This window comes from Salmo salar, chromosome 27 (genome assembly GCF_965601325.2).
Source record: "Salmo salar chromosome 27, fSalSal1, whole genome shotgun sequence".
In the NCBI taxonomy this organism is placed as follows: Eukaryota; Metazoa; Chordata; class Actinopteri; order Salmoniformes; family Salmonidae; genus Salmo; species Salmo salar.
The window spans coordinates 37,343,366-37,356,505 of NC_138317.1; the positions used below are offsets into that span (position 1 = coordinate 37,343,366).

At 46.8% G+C, this 13,140-nt stretch overlaps 1 long non-coding RNA gene across 1 annotated transcript; it reads right to left on the bottom strand.

Moving 5' to 3' along the window:
* Positions 1-1,572: 1,572 nt before the first annotated feature.
* On the bottom strand, positions 1,573-12,431 carry LOC145864391 (uncharacterized). The gene is made up of 3 exons (XR_014382955.1): positions 12,176-12,431; positions 11,011-11,123; positions 1,573-1,629 (listed from the first exon to the last, which is right to left on the bottom strand). It is a non-coding gene; the product is annotated as an uncharacterized LOC145864391 (long non-coding RNA).
* Positions 12,432-13,140: the final 709 nt, after the last annotated feature.

Consider the following 13,140-nt stretch of genomic DNA (forward strand, 5'->3'; position numbering starts at 1 on the left):
TCTCGAGCTTAATGATGAGTTTGGAGGGTACTATGGTGTTAAATGCTGAGCTGTAGTCAATGAACAGCACTCTTACATAGGTATTCCTCTTGTCCAGATGGGTTAGGGCAGTGTGCAGTGTGATGGCGATTGCGTCATCTGTGGACCTATTGGGTCGGTAAGCAAATTGGAGTGGGTCTAGGGTGCCAGGTAGGGTGGAGGTGATATGGTCCTTGACTAGTCTCTCAAAGCACTTCATGATGACGGAAGTGAGTGCTACAGGGCGGTAGTCATTTGGCTCAATTACCTTAGCTTTCTTGGGAACAAGAACAATGGTGGCCCTCTTGAAGCATGTGGTGACAGCAGACTGGGATAAGGTTTGATTGAATATTTCTGTAAACACACCAACCAGCTGGTCTGCGCATGCTCTGAGGACGCAGCCGGGGATGCCATCTGGGCCTGCAGCCTTGCGAGGGTTAACACGTTTAAATGTTGTACTCACGTTGGCTACAGTGAAGGAGAGCCCGCAGGTTTTGGTAGCGGGCCGTGTCAGTGGCACTGTATTGTCCTGAAAGCGAGTAAAGAAGTTGTTTAGTCTGTCTGGGAGCAAGGCATCATGATCCGCGACGGGGCTGGTTTTTCTTTTGTAGTCCGTGATTGACTGTAGACCCTGCCACATACCTCTCGTGTCTGAGCCGTTGAATTGCGAGTCATTGTGGAGTTATTCTGGAGTTATTCTGCCTTGCTGAAGGCAGTGATTGACTTTATTTCCTGTTTCCATTCTCATTCGTGTCCAAAGTTGATTTCCTATGTGTTTAATGTCTGAGCACAAACTACACAAGAGAGCTAGCATAGAATATGTAATGCTTTAAATGAGAAAACAAGCTTGACGGTTAGAAACTAAACACTTCATTCTGCAACTGGGATTCTTGGTAAATAACAAGACTGTCAACTGAGAATATGCAACTGTCTATAGTCCAACCAATTGGCTACAATTGACTGGACTTTAAGCGTTCTAACATCCAGCATGTAATGTGTAAAAAACCACCTCAAGAGGTTAATTATAGGTGTTTTACACTGTGTTCTCATCAGACAAGGAAGTCACATTCATCCATAGAATGTAATGTGCAAAAACCACCCCAAGAGGTTAATTATAGGTGTTTTACACTGTGTTCTCATCAGACAGGGAAATCACATTCATCCATAGAATGTAATGTGTAAAACCACCTCAAGAGGTTCATTATAGGTGTTTTACACTGTGTTCTCATCAGACAAGGAAATCACATTCATCATTCATCCGTAATGTAAACCCACCTCAGAGGTTGGCCAGGTTTCCAATAGGGATTCACTCTCCAGTGTAATATCCACAGGTTAAGTGTATGTTCTTCTAGCTAGCAGATTATTGACGGACATAATGATTGGAATCCATGGTATCAGAAGACTTACATGATGTTGCTGATGATGATGATGATGATGATGATGGTAATAATGGTGATGATGATGAATGTGAGGATGATGATGAAGGTGCTAACACTGCTGATGTGGCTGCTGCTGCTGATGAAGATGATGATGATGATGATGAAGGTGATGATGATGGTAATGATGCTGATGCTGATGATGATGATGCTGATGAAGATGATGACAACTCTACTGATAAAGACAAGTATTATATTAATATTCATGATATTGAGGACAGAGCGTCCTAAATATGGCAACCGCCACAATCGCTACCTCGCTTTCTAATTTCCGCACATCATCAGCAATGTTCTCATCTCAGCATACTCTAAAAGTGCCTTCGTCTGCCCACTAAATCATTTACATCAAAGGCATCCGCAGAAACTTACCTTCATGCTGTACACTAGACTAAATTCCCTCATATAGACAGGTTCGCTGACAACGTGACTAAAATTATGCGCGTGCATCGATGGGTCAGACAGCTTGCAACAGTTACTTGTTTCAGGTAGCTTTATGTTGTTCTTGATACCATGTCTTGTTTTGAGGTGTTTTGACTGATTTCATGTCAATGCTAATATGACAGACTGTGCAGACAGGCTATACAGGCAGGCTATACAGACAGGCTGTACAGACAGGCTGAACAGGCAGGCTGTACAGACAGGCTATACAGACAGGCTGTACAGGCAGGCTGTACAGACAGGCTATACAGACAGGCTGTACAGACAGGCTGTGCAGACAGGCTATACAGGCAGGCTATACAGTACAGACAGGCTGTACAGGCAGGCTATACAGGCAGGCTATACAGACAGCTGTACAGGCAGGCTATACAGACAGGCTACACAGGCAGACTATACAGACAGGCTATACAGACAGGCTATACAGACAGGCTATACAACACAGTATCTATAGGCATCAAATGCTCCAGTCGATCCCAGCAGGTTGTCTTCCGCTGTGTTTGTGTGTGTGTGTGAGCTGCCACCAGGTGGCGTCTCTACTGGACCTGAATGGGTTTTCGCAACGTTGACAGGTGGAGGTAGTGGTGGTGGAGGTGATGGAGGTGGAGGTGGTAGAGGTGTGGGAGGTGGAGGTGATGGAGGTGGAGGTGATGGAGGTGGAGGTGATGGAGGTGGAGGTAGTGGTGGTGGTGGAGGTGGTGGAGGTGGTGGTGAACATAGTGGTGGTTGAGGTGGTAGAGGTGTGGGAGGTGGTTGGTGGTGGTGGAGGTGGTGGAGGTGGTGAACGTAGTGGTGGAGGTGTGGGAGGTGGTGGAGTTGGTGGTGGAGGTGGTGGAGTAGGTGAACGTAGTGGTAGAGGTGGAGGTGGTGGAGGTGGAGGTAGTGGTGGTGGAGGTGGTGGTGGAGGTGTTGGTGGAGGTACTGGTGGTTGAGTTGGAGGTAGTGGTTGTGGAGGTAGTGGAGGTGGAGGTGGTGGTGGTGGAGGTGGTGAACGTAGTGGTGGTTGAGGTGGTTGAGGTGGAGGTACTGGTGGTGGAGGTAGTGGATGTGGAGGTGGTGGTGGTGGTGGAGGTGGTGGAGGTGGAGGTGGTGGTGGAGGTGGAGGTGGTGAACATAGTGGTGGTTGAGGTGGTTGAGGTGGAAGTACTGGTGGTGGAGGTAGTGGATGTGGAGGTGGTGGTGGAGTTGGTGGTAGAGGTGGTTGAGGTGGAGGTACTGGTGGTGGAGGTGGAGAACATGGGGCAGGGAGTTTACTTTCTTTATGTGTGTCTCTCTCTCTGTGTGTGTGTGTGTGTGTGTGTGTGTGTGTGTGTGTGTGTGTGTGTGTGTGTGTGTGTGTGTGTGTGTGTGTGTGTGTGTGTGTGTGTGTGTGTGTGTGCGCGTGTGTGTGTGTGTGCGAGGAGGGTGCCAGGGAAGTGAATGTGTGGGCAGCATGAGGATTATACAATACACTTCATCAATACAGTCCTGGCAGCATAGGTGCTAGTTTGTTATGAGAGAGAGAGAGAGAGAGAGAGAGAGGGAGGGAGAGAGAGAGAGAGAGAGAGAGAGAGAGAGCGAGAGAGAGAGAGAGAGAGCGAGAGAGAGAGAGAGAGAGCGAGAGAGAGAGAGAGAGAGAGAGAGAGAGAATAAGACCATCTGAACCCATGCCAAGTAGGCTGTGTAGCTATGCAGTTTTCATTGTCTACTTAGACATTAAATACCTTCTTACTGTCTTGTCTCAGTGGGTGGTGGTTACAATCAAAAACAAAGAAAATGTTGTCAGTTTTTCCCCCCTAGAGTTTATCGGTGTGCATGATTGAATCCATGCTCCATGCCTCTAAATGGATCAGAAGCTATTACAGTATTTTAACAGGAAATGACAGTCACACACAGGATGTATAAAGGAATAAACAAACCATTACATAGCATGAAGGTTAAGAAGTCATATTATCATTAGAAGTGTCATCAGACTGTCACAGGGTCAGGGTCTAATTGGCCATGTCAAACCCCACATCAAGAATGCTCTACAGTATGTAAACACAGCCTGTGTGTGTGTGTGTGTGTGTGTGTGTGTGTGTGTGTGTGTGTGTGTGTGTGTGTGTGTGTGTGTGTGTGTGTGTGTGTGTGTGTGTGTGTGTGTGTGTGTGTGTGTGTGTGTGTGTGTGTGTAAGCAGATCTAATTGTCATTATTATACAGTAGCACTCTAACTCTATAATGAAACCCTGGTACAGCTGTGGAAATGATAGCATCCTTTCCATCTCTCAGAAGCCGTGGTGGCTTACACAATTTAAAAGGCAGTGAATCCATTACATTTTGGAGAGATAATTGAACGAGATCGACTGTCTTGCTTCTCTCCTGAAATGCTTGATGCATATTTGTATAACCCTGAAATTTCACTGGGTATCAAGGCCGTGTGTGGAGGCAGCAAATGGTGGACTGGCGGACGGACGGGCTGGAGGGTAGGTCGTGGATGAAAAGGCCTGGGGGCCCAGAATAAATACACTGAGCAAAAATATGAATACAATATGCAATATTTTCAAAGGTTTTACTGAGTTACACTTCAAATAAGGAAATCAGTCAATTGAAATAAATGAATTAGGCCCTAATCTATGGATTTCACATGACAGGGAATACAGTTCTGCATCTGTTGGTCACAGATAGCTTTAAAAAGGCGTGGATCAGAACCAGTCAGTATCTGGTGTGACCACTACTTGCCTCCTGCAGCGCAACACATCTCCTTCACATAGAGTTGATCAGGCTGTTGATTGTGGCTTGTGGAATGTTGTCCCACACCTCTTCAGTGCTTGTGCAAAGTTACTGGATATTGGCAGGAACTGGAACACACTGTCGTACACATCGATCAAAAACATCCAAAACACGGTCAATGGGTGACATGTCTGGTGAGTATACAGGCCATGGAAGAACTGAGACATTTTCAGCTTCCAGGAAGTGTGTACAGATCCTTGTGACATGGGGCCGTGCGTTATCATGCTGAAACATGAGGTGATGGCGGTGAATGAATGGCACAACAATGGGCCTCAGGATCTTGTCACTGTATCTCTGTGCATTCAAATTGCCATCGATAAAATGCTATTGTGTTTGTTGTCCGTAGCTTATGCCTCCCCCATACCATAACACCACCGCCACCATGGGGCACTCGGTTCACAACGTTGACATCAGCAAACCGCTCGCCCAATACGACACCATCTGCCATCTGCCCGGTACAGTTGAACCCGGGATTCATCCGTGAAGAGCACACTTCTCCGGCATGCCAGTGGCCATAGAAGGTGAGCATTTCATCACTGAAGTTGGATACGACACCAAACTGCTGTCAGGTCAAGACCCTGGTGAGGACGACGAGCAAGCGGAAGAGCTTCCCTGAGGCGGTTTCTGACAGTTTGTGCAGAAATTATTTGGTTGTGCAAACCCACAATTTCATCAGCTGTCCAGGTGGCTGGTCTCAGACAATCCCGCAGGTGAAGAAGCTGGATGTGGGGATCCTGAGTTGGTGTGGTTACACATGCTCTGTGGTTGTGAGGCCGGTTGGACGTACTGCCAAATTCTCTAAAACGATATTGGAGGTGGCTTAAGGTAGATTAATTAACATTAAATTATTTTGTAACAGCTCTGGTGGACGTTCCTGCTGTCAGCATTCCAACTGCTCGCTCCTTCAAAACTTGAAACGTGTGGCACTGTGTTGTGTGACAAAACTGCACATTTCAAAGTGGCATTTATTGTCCCCAGCACAAGGTGCATCTGTGTAATGATCATGCTTTTTAATCAGCTTCTTGAAATGCCACACCTGTCAGGTGGATGGATTATCTTCACAAAGGAGAAATGCAAACAAATGTATGCACACAATTTAAGAGGAATACGCTTTTTGTGCGTTTCTGTTCAGTTTAAATGGGGAAGTTAAAGCTGAGCGAAGAGATGTATTCAAGCCACTAATACTAACCAAGTGCTTGGAAAATAGAAAAATCTCTATTTTTGTATTTGAACAACATTTTTTCAAGGTGTGGATAACGCCATCTTGATTTGCATAGTAAGGACTGAAACATATGTGTCATTGGTAGCAAAGACAGTACAGTATGGTAAGGTTTAGAAACGCTGTGGTAGGAGTGAGCAAATTGTGAGTGTTGGCATGGAGACTGAAAGTGCTGCCACCAGGTGGCGTCTTGTCTCTACTGGACCTGAATGGGTTTTCGCAACGTTGCCAGCTCTGTCATTGAGATCAGGACAACAATATTAAGGTAAGGAACTGTATACAATTCATTTTTATGTTGGTAATTATAATATGTACATTTTAGAGTATTTTTTCCGATTGATAAGATGAGTCTGTGGAATTATTTGTTGATAACAAGGTGAGTAGGCAATCATTCAAAACAAGGCAAGGTAGCTAGGTAGTTGATTTAGCTCTTGTCTTGTCTTTTGGTGTAAATCCTTTCATTGATAACTGTACAAAATAAAATGCTCATATTGACAATTTGAAGAGCATTTGTCATTAGGTATAGGCTAGACCAGGGATGGGCAACTTTGATGGGGGTGCAGTGATCATGAAGGGCTGCAGTGGCTTGTGGGTCTGCGTAGCCACACATTCAGAGCCCTAGACTTTTGAGGGTCTAAGTGACATCTGGTTTTCTCCCCTCTTGACAGTGGACAGAAAATGTTGCTATGGGGCATAACGAAAATATTGCAGTTTGAAAGGAAGTTTGCTGCAATTCTACAAATTTTGCCATAATAGGGTGGAGAGAAATGTTTGCAGTTTTTAATATGATATCTGAGTGAGAGTGACACAGGCTAATTGAGTGACTGTCAGTGACTGACATAACCACAGAAAATCTTCTGATGCAAAACCAAATGTATAAATTGCACCTGGTTTATTCTACTATTGAGACCCCGACTGAGTTCCTAAACAAAATAGAGGAGAGGAGGGTGGTAGTGGAGAGGAGGGTGGTGGGTGGTAGAGGAGAGGAGGGTGGTAGAGGAGGGTGGAGGGTGGTAGAGGAGAGGAGAGGAGAGGAGAGGAGAGGAGAGGAGAGGAGAGGAGAGGAGAGGAGAGGAGAGGAGAGGAGAGGAGAGGAGAGGAGAGGAGAGGAGAGGAGAGGAGGGTGGAGGGTGGTAGAGGTGAGGAGGGTGGTAGAGGAGAGGAGGGTGGTAGAGGTGAGGAGGGTGGTAGAGGAGAGGAGGGTGGTAGAGGCTGCTCTACCACCCTCCACCCTTCACCCTCCTCTACCACCCTCCTCACCTCTACCACCCTCCACCCTCCTCTCCTCTACCACCCTCCACCCTCCTTCTAACCACCCCTTAAAAGATTTAGATGCACTATTGTAAAGTGGTTGTTCCACTGGATATTATAAGGTGAATGCACCAATTTGTAAGTCGCTCTGGATAAGAGCGTCTGCTAAATGACTTAAATGTAAATGTAAATGTAAATGTAGAGGAGAGGAGGGTGGTAGAGGTGAGGAGGGTGGTAGATGAGAGGAGGGTGGAGGGTGGTAGAGGAGAGGAGGGTGGAGGGTGGTAGAGGAGAGGAGGGTGGAGGGTGGTAGAGGAGAGGAGGGTGGAGGGTGGTAGAGGAGAGGAGGGTGGAGGGTGGTAGAGGTGAGGAGGGTGGTAGAGGTGAGGAGGGTGGTAGATGAGAGGAGGGTGGAGGGTGGTAGAGGAGAGGAGGGTGGAGGGTGGTAGAGGAGAGGAGGGTGGAGGGTGGTAGAGGAGAGGAGGGTGGAGGGTGGTAGAGGTGAGGAGGGTGGTAGAGGAGGGTGGAGGCTGGAGGGTGGTAGAGGTGAGGAGGGTGGTAGAGGAGGGTGGAGGGTGGTGGAGGGTGGTAGAGGAGAGGAGGGTGGTAGAGGAGAGGAGGGTGGAGGGTGGTAGAGATGAGGAGGGTGGTAGAGGAAAGGAGGCTGGTAGAGGAAAGGAGGGTGGTAGAGGAAAGGAGGGTGGTAGAGGTAAGGAGGGTGGTAGAGGAGAGGAGGTTGGTAGAGGAGAGGGGGGTGGTAGAGGAGAGGAGGGTGGTGGGTGGTAGAGGAGAGTAGGGTGGTGGGTGGTAGATGAGAGGAGGGTGGTGGGTGGTAGAGGTGAGGAGGGTGGAGGGTGGTAGAGGAGAGTAGGGTGGTGGGTGGTAGAGGAGAGGAGGGTGGTGGGTGGTAGAGGAGAGGAGGGTGGTGGGTGGTTGAGGTAAGGAGGGTGGTAGAGGAGAGGGTGGGTGGTAGAGGAGAGGAGGGTGGATGGTTGTAGAGGTGAGGAGGGTGGTAGAGGTGAGGAGGGTGGTGAATGAGAGGAGGGTGGTAGAGGAGAGGAGGGTGGTAGAGAAGAGGAGGGTGGTTGGTGGTAGAGGTGAGGAGGGTGGAGGGTGGTAGAGGTGAGGAGGGTGTAGGGTGGTAGAGGAGAGGAGGGTGGTAGATGGGGTGTTAGATGAGAGGAGGGTGGTAGATGGGGTGGTAGATGAGAGGAGGGTGGTAGGGGAGAGGAGGGTGGTAGAGGGGGTGGTAGAAGAGATGAGGGTGATAGAGGAGAGGAGGGTGGTAGATGAGAGGATGGTGGTAGAAGAGATGAGGGTGGTAGAAGAGATGAGGGTGGTAGAAGAGATGAGGGTGGTAGATGAGAGGATGGTGGTAGAAGAGATGAGGGTGGTAGAAGAGATGAGGGTGGTAGAAGAGATGAGGGTGGTAGATGAGAGGAGGGTGGTAGGGGAGAGGAGGGTGATAGATGGGGTGGTAGATGAGAGGAGGGTGGTAGGGGAGAGGAGGGTGGTAGAGGGGGTGGTAGAAGAGATGAGGGTGATAGAGGAGAGGAGGGTGGTAGATGAGAGGATGGTGGTAGAAGAGATGAGGGTGGTAGAAGAGATGAGGGTGGTAGATGAGAGGAGGGTGGTAGGGGAGAGGAGGGTGATAGAGGAGATGAGGGTGGTAAAAGAGATGAGGGTGGTAGATGGTAGAGGTGAGTAGGGTGGAGGGTGGTAGAGGAGAGGAGAGGAGGGTGGTAGATGAGAGGAGGGTGGTAGATGGTAGAGGTGAGTAGGGTGGAGGGTGGTAGAGGAGAGGAGGGTGGTAGAGGAGAGGAGGGTGGTAGAAGAGATGAGGTTGGTAGATGAGAGGTGGGTGGTAGATGGGGTGGTAGATGAGAGGAGGGTGGTGAAGGAGAGGAGGGTGGTAGGGGAGAGGAGGGTGGTAGATGGGGGTGGTAGAAGAGATGAGGGTGGTAGATGAGAGGAGGGTGGTAGATGGTAGAGGTGAGTAGGGTGGAGGGTGGTAGAGGAGAGGAGAGGAGGGTGGTAGATGAGAGGAGGGTGGTAGATGGTAGAGGTGAGTAGGGTGGAGGGTGGTAGAGGAGAGGAGGGTGGTAGAGGAGAGGAGGGTGGTAGATGGGGGTGGTAGATGAGAGGAGGGTGGTAGAAGAGATGAGGGTGGTGGATGAGAGCAGGGTGATAGAGATGAGAAGGATGGTAGAGGGTGGTAAGGGAGCGGAGGGTGGTAGAGATGAAAATGGTGATAGAGATGAGAAGGATGGTAGAGGGTGGTAAGGGAGGGGAGGGTGGTAGAGATGAGAAGGGTGATAGAGGGTGGTAAGGGAGGGGAGGGTGGTAGAGATGAGAAGGGTGATAGAGGGTGGTAAGGGAGGGGAGGGTGGTAGGTGGGGTAGAGTTTCTAAACCATTTTTGTCTTTCTGTAGATCCTTGCATGTCCTGTGTGTCTGTCTAGTCCAGTATGTCTGTCTAGTCCAGTATGTCTGTCTAGTCCAGTATGTCTGTCTAATCCACTATGTCTGTCTAGTCCAGAATGTCTGTATAGTCCAATATGTCTGTGTAGTCCAGTATGTCTGTGTAGTCCAGTATGTCTGTCTAGTCCAGTATGTCTGTCTAGTCCAGTATGTCTGTTTAGTCCAGTATGTCTGTCTAGTCCACTATGTCTGTCTAGTCCAGAATGTCTGTATAGTCCAATATGTCTGTGTAGTCCAGTATGTCTGTCTCGTCCAGTATGTCTGTCTAGTCCAGTATGTCTGTCTAGTCCAGTATGTCTGTCTAGTCCAATATGTCTGTCTAGTCCAGAATGTCTGTATAGTCCAATATGTCTGTCTAGTCCAGTATGTCTGTCTCGTCCAGTATGTCTGTCTAGTCCAGTATGTCTGGCGAGTCCAGTACGCCTGGCGAGTCCAGTATGTCTGTCTAGTCCAGTATGTCTGTCTAGTCCAGTACGCCTGGCGAGTCCAGTATGTCTGTCTAGTCCAGTATGTCTGTCTAGTCCAGTACGTCTGTCTAGTCCAGTATGTCTGTCTAGTCCAGTATGTCTGTCTAGTCCAGTATGTCTGTATAGTCCAGTATATATGTGTAGTCCAGTATGTCTGTGTAGTCCAGTCTGTATGGTCCAATATGTTTGAGTAGTCCAGTTTGTCTGTGTAGTCGAGTATGTCTGTCTAGTACAGTATGTCTGTCTAGTACAGTTTGTCTGTTTAGTCCAGTATGTCTGTCTAGTCCAGTATGTCTGTCTAGTCAAGAATGTCTGTTTAGTCCAGTATGTCTGTCTAGTCCAGTATGTCTGTTTAGTCCAGTATGTCTGTGTAGTCCAGTACGTCTGTCTAGTCCAGAATGTCTGTTTAGTCCAGTATATCTGTCTAGTCCAGTATGTCTGTTTAGTCCAGTATGTCTGTGTAGTCCAGTACATCTGTCTAGTCCAGTATGTCTGTCTAGTACAGTATGTCTGTCTAGTCCAGTATGTCTGTATAGTCCAGTATGTCTGTTTAGTCCAGTATGTCTGTGTAGTCCAATACGTCTGTCTAGTCCAGAATGTCTGTTTAGTCCAGTATGTCTGTCTAGTCCAGTATGTCTGTATAGTCCAGTATGTCTGTGTAGTCCAGTCTGTCTGTGTAGTCCAGTAGGACCATTACGGTGTCTGGTTTTGATAACTTTTGGTTTGATGTGGACAGATGAGGACCTTAGAGAACAGCCGGTCTAACAGTGGGATCTCACACAGACAGTTTAACCCTAATAATAAAATGCTCCGACAGATCAGAATAAAGTATCAGAACCACCAGCTGGATCAGAAGCCGTCCCATCCAACAGGAGTCTCTCTGCTGTTCATTTTATGAGCGAATACAAGAGATAAACAACAGAAACAATGAGAGGGCATAGGAGAAGAGACTTACCTTCATAGTATAATTTAAAGCCGTGAGCGCTCACAGCAAAGTCACTGGTAAGACGCAGAGAGAAGACGGACCCCGTGCTCGTGACTGGTGGAGGGATTGAGAATCCTGTTAGCCTATAAGGAAAAGGAAACATCATTCAATACACCAATCAGACACTATTAACTAAATAGCACACAGACACCAGTGAGAACGACCAATAGGATACTATGAACCAATAACATACCCCAATCAGAATGATCTGAAGATGTACATAGACAACCAGGCAAGTCAACCAGGCAACCTGGCAAGTCTCACCAATCAGTCAGCCCAATGTTGTCATTCAGCTAAAATAGCACAGTGGAGTTACAGTGTGATCTCTGGAGCCAGGAGTAGAGTACTAAGTATTAGTGAATGTATCAACGTCATGTGGAGGGAGAACATATCGATTCTACGGCCCCATTTCAAAGTTAAGATCGTTATAACATTTCAAATGTACATGAGCTCAGGCTTATTTATGGGCTACACTAGCTCTGCTTGGTAGGCTATTAACATTTTGTTGGCTGGAGTTTGTTTCAATAAAGTGATTTCAAAAAGCCATATTGTGAAGAGAGGTGGGGAAAATATACACATCCTTGGAGACCATACAGATGTACTGTAGGGTATTCATTTGAAGCAATTTGCTACAGCAGGGAAATAATCCTGCAGCAACAGAAAATGTGAATTATTATGTGAATAAAAAATATATGGACATTTTTGTAGGGGTTGATACATTTTGTGTAAGGGAAAATCAAGTCTAAAATATCAAAGTGTAAATTCAAAACTTCAGAAGCCTTTTTAAAACTCAAATAGACTACAAGTTTAAAATGTCCTACATTGCGGGAAAGTTCTCCTGCAACAGGCTGATCAAATTACGATCCTACATCTGTATGCAGGCTATACCATGGGTTAAAACTAAGATATGATACATTCTAGATCAGCAAAGGAAGTAGATAGCTGAGGCCAATAGCAAAGACTAGTGGTGATACGCTCTCTCAATAGAGTGAAAACAACACTTTATATGCATTAGACATGAAATTGCATTGGAGGGTAAATCACTGAACCAGAAAAAAGTAGTCCACATTTAGCACATTCTGAGATTGTGTGTCAATAGGATCATTGAAAGTCAGGCACAATGTACAGTACGTACCAGAAACCTCCAATCCCAGATATGGGTTGACTTTTACCCCGCAGGCCTCCAGAAGCCCACTGCTACCATTAGCAATGTAAAGACTACTGCTACTCCTCCAGGCTATATTCAAATCCACATGACTGTGTCAGAAGGTGCCGTGTGGCTCCACTTGATAAAGATGGGTGTTAGCCATGCCATGTAGAGTACACACAGTCTTAGTATGTGAGTATGAGCCATGCAGGAATTGCACCCACGGCCCTGGCATACACATACAGTGAACTCCAAAAGGAGAACTCCAGCACTTTGGATTTGAAATGGTACAATGACTATGAGGTTAAAGTGCAGACTGTCAGCTTTAACTTGAGGGTATTTTCATCCATATCGGGTGAACCGTTTAGAAATTACAGCTCAAGTTAAAGCTGACAGTCTGCACTTTAACCTCATAGTCATTGTACCATTTCAAATCCAAAGTGCTGGAGTACAGAGCCAAAACAAACAAACAATGTGTCACTGTACCAATACTGTTGGAGCTCACTGCATAAATGTATGTACTCACAAAACTGTAACTTAAGCTGCATTGGATAAAAGCCTCTGTTAAGTGGCGTATCAAAGTAGGTGTCTCCGCAAAAAAAATGTGCTTAGTTCAAAAGCCATTTGGATAAGGTACTTGAACTGGCACGATGCAAGTAGCAGTGAAAAACCACTGCCAACCGGTCTTCATGTTAATCTCATAGGGAGAAACTACCAGATCAATATCAAAAAGTTCTGAATAATTAAACACTGAATAATAACAGAGGAGTGTGTGTACTTCAAATTGCGTCACGCATACAGAGATCCTATTGGCTATGCTAATAAACTAGAATAGAGTGAGTGAAATATTTATAAAAGCTTATGCATAACTGCCCCAGGAGATCACAGAGTATCCCTTTAATATGATTAACCTTTCAACTTGTCGTTGGCTTCAAAGAACTTGAGCGAGAAGA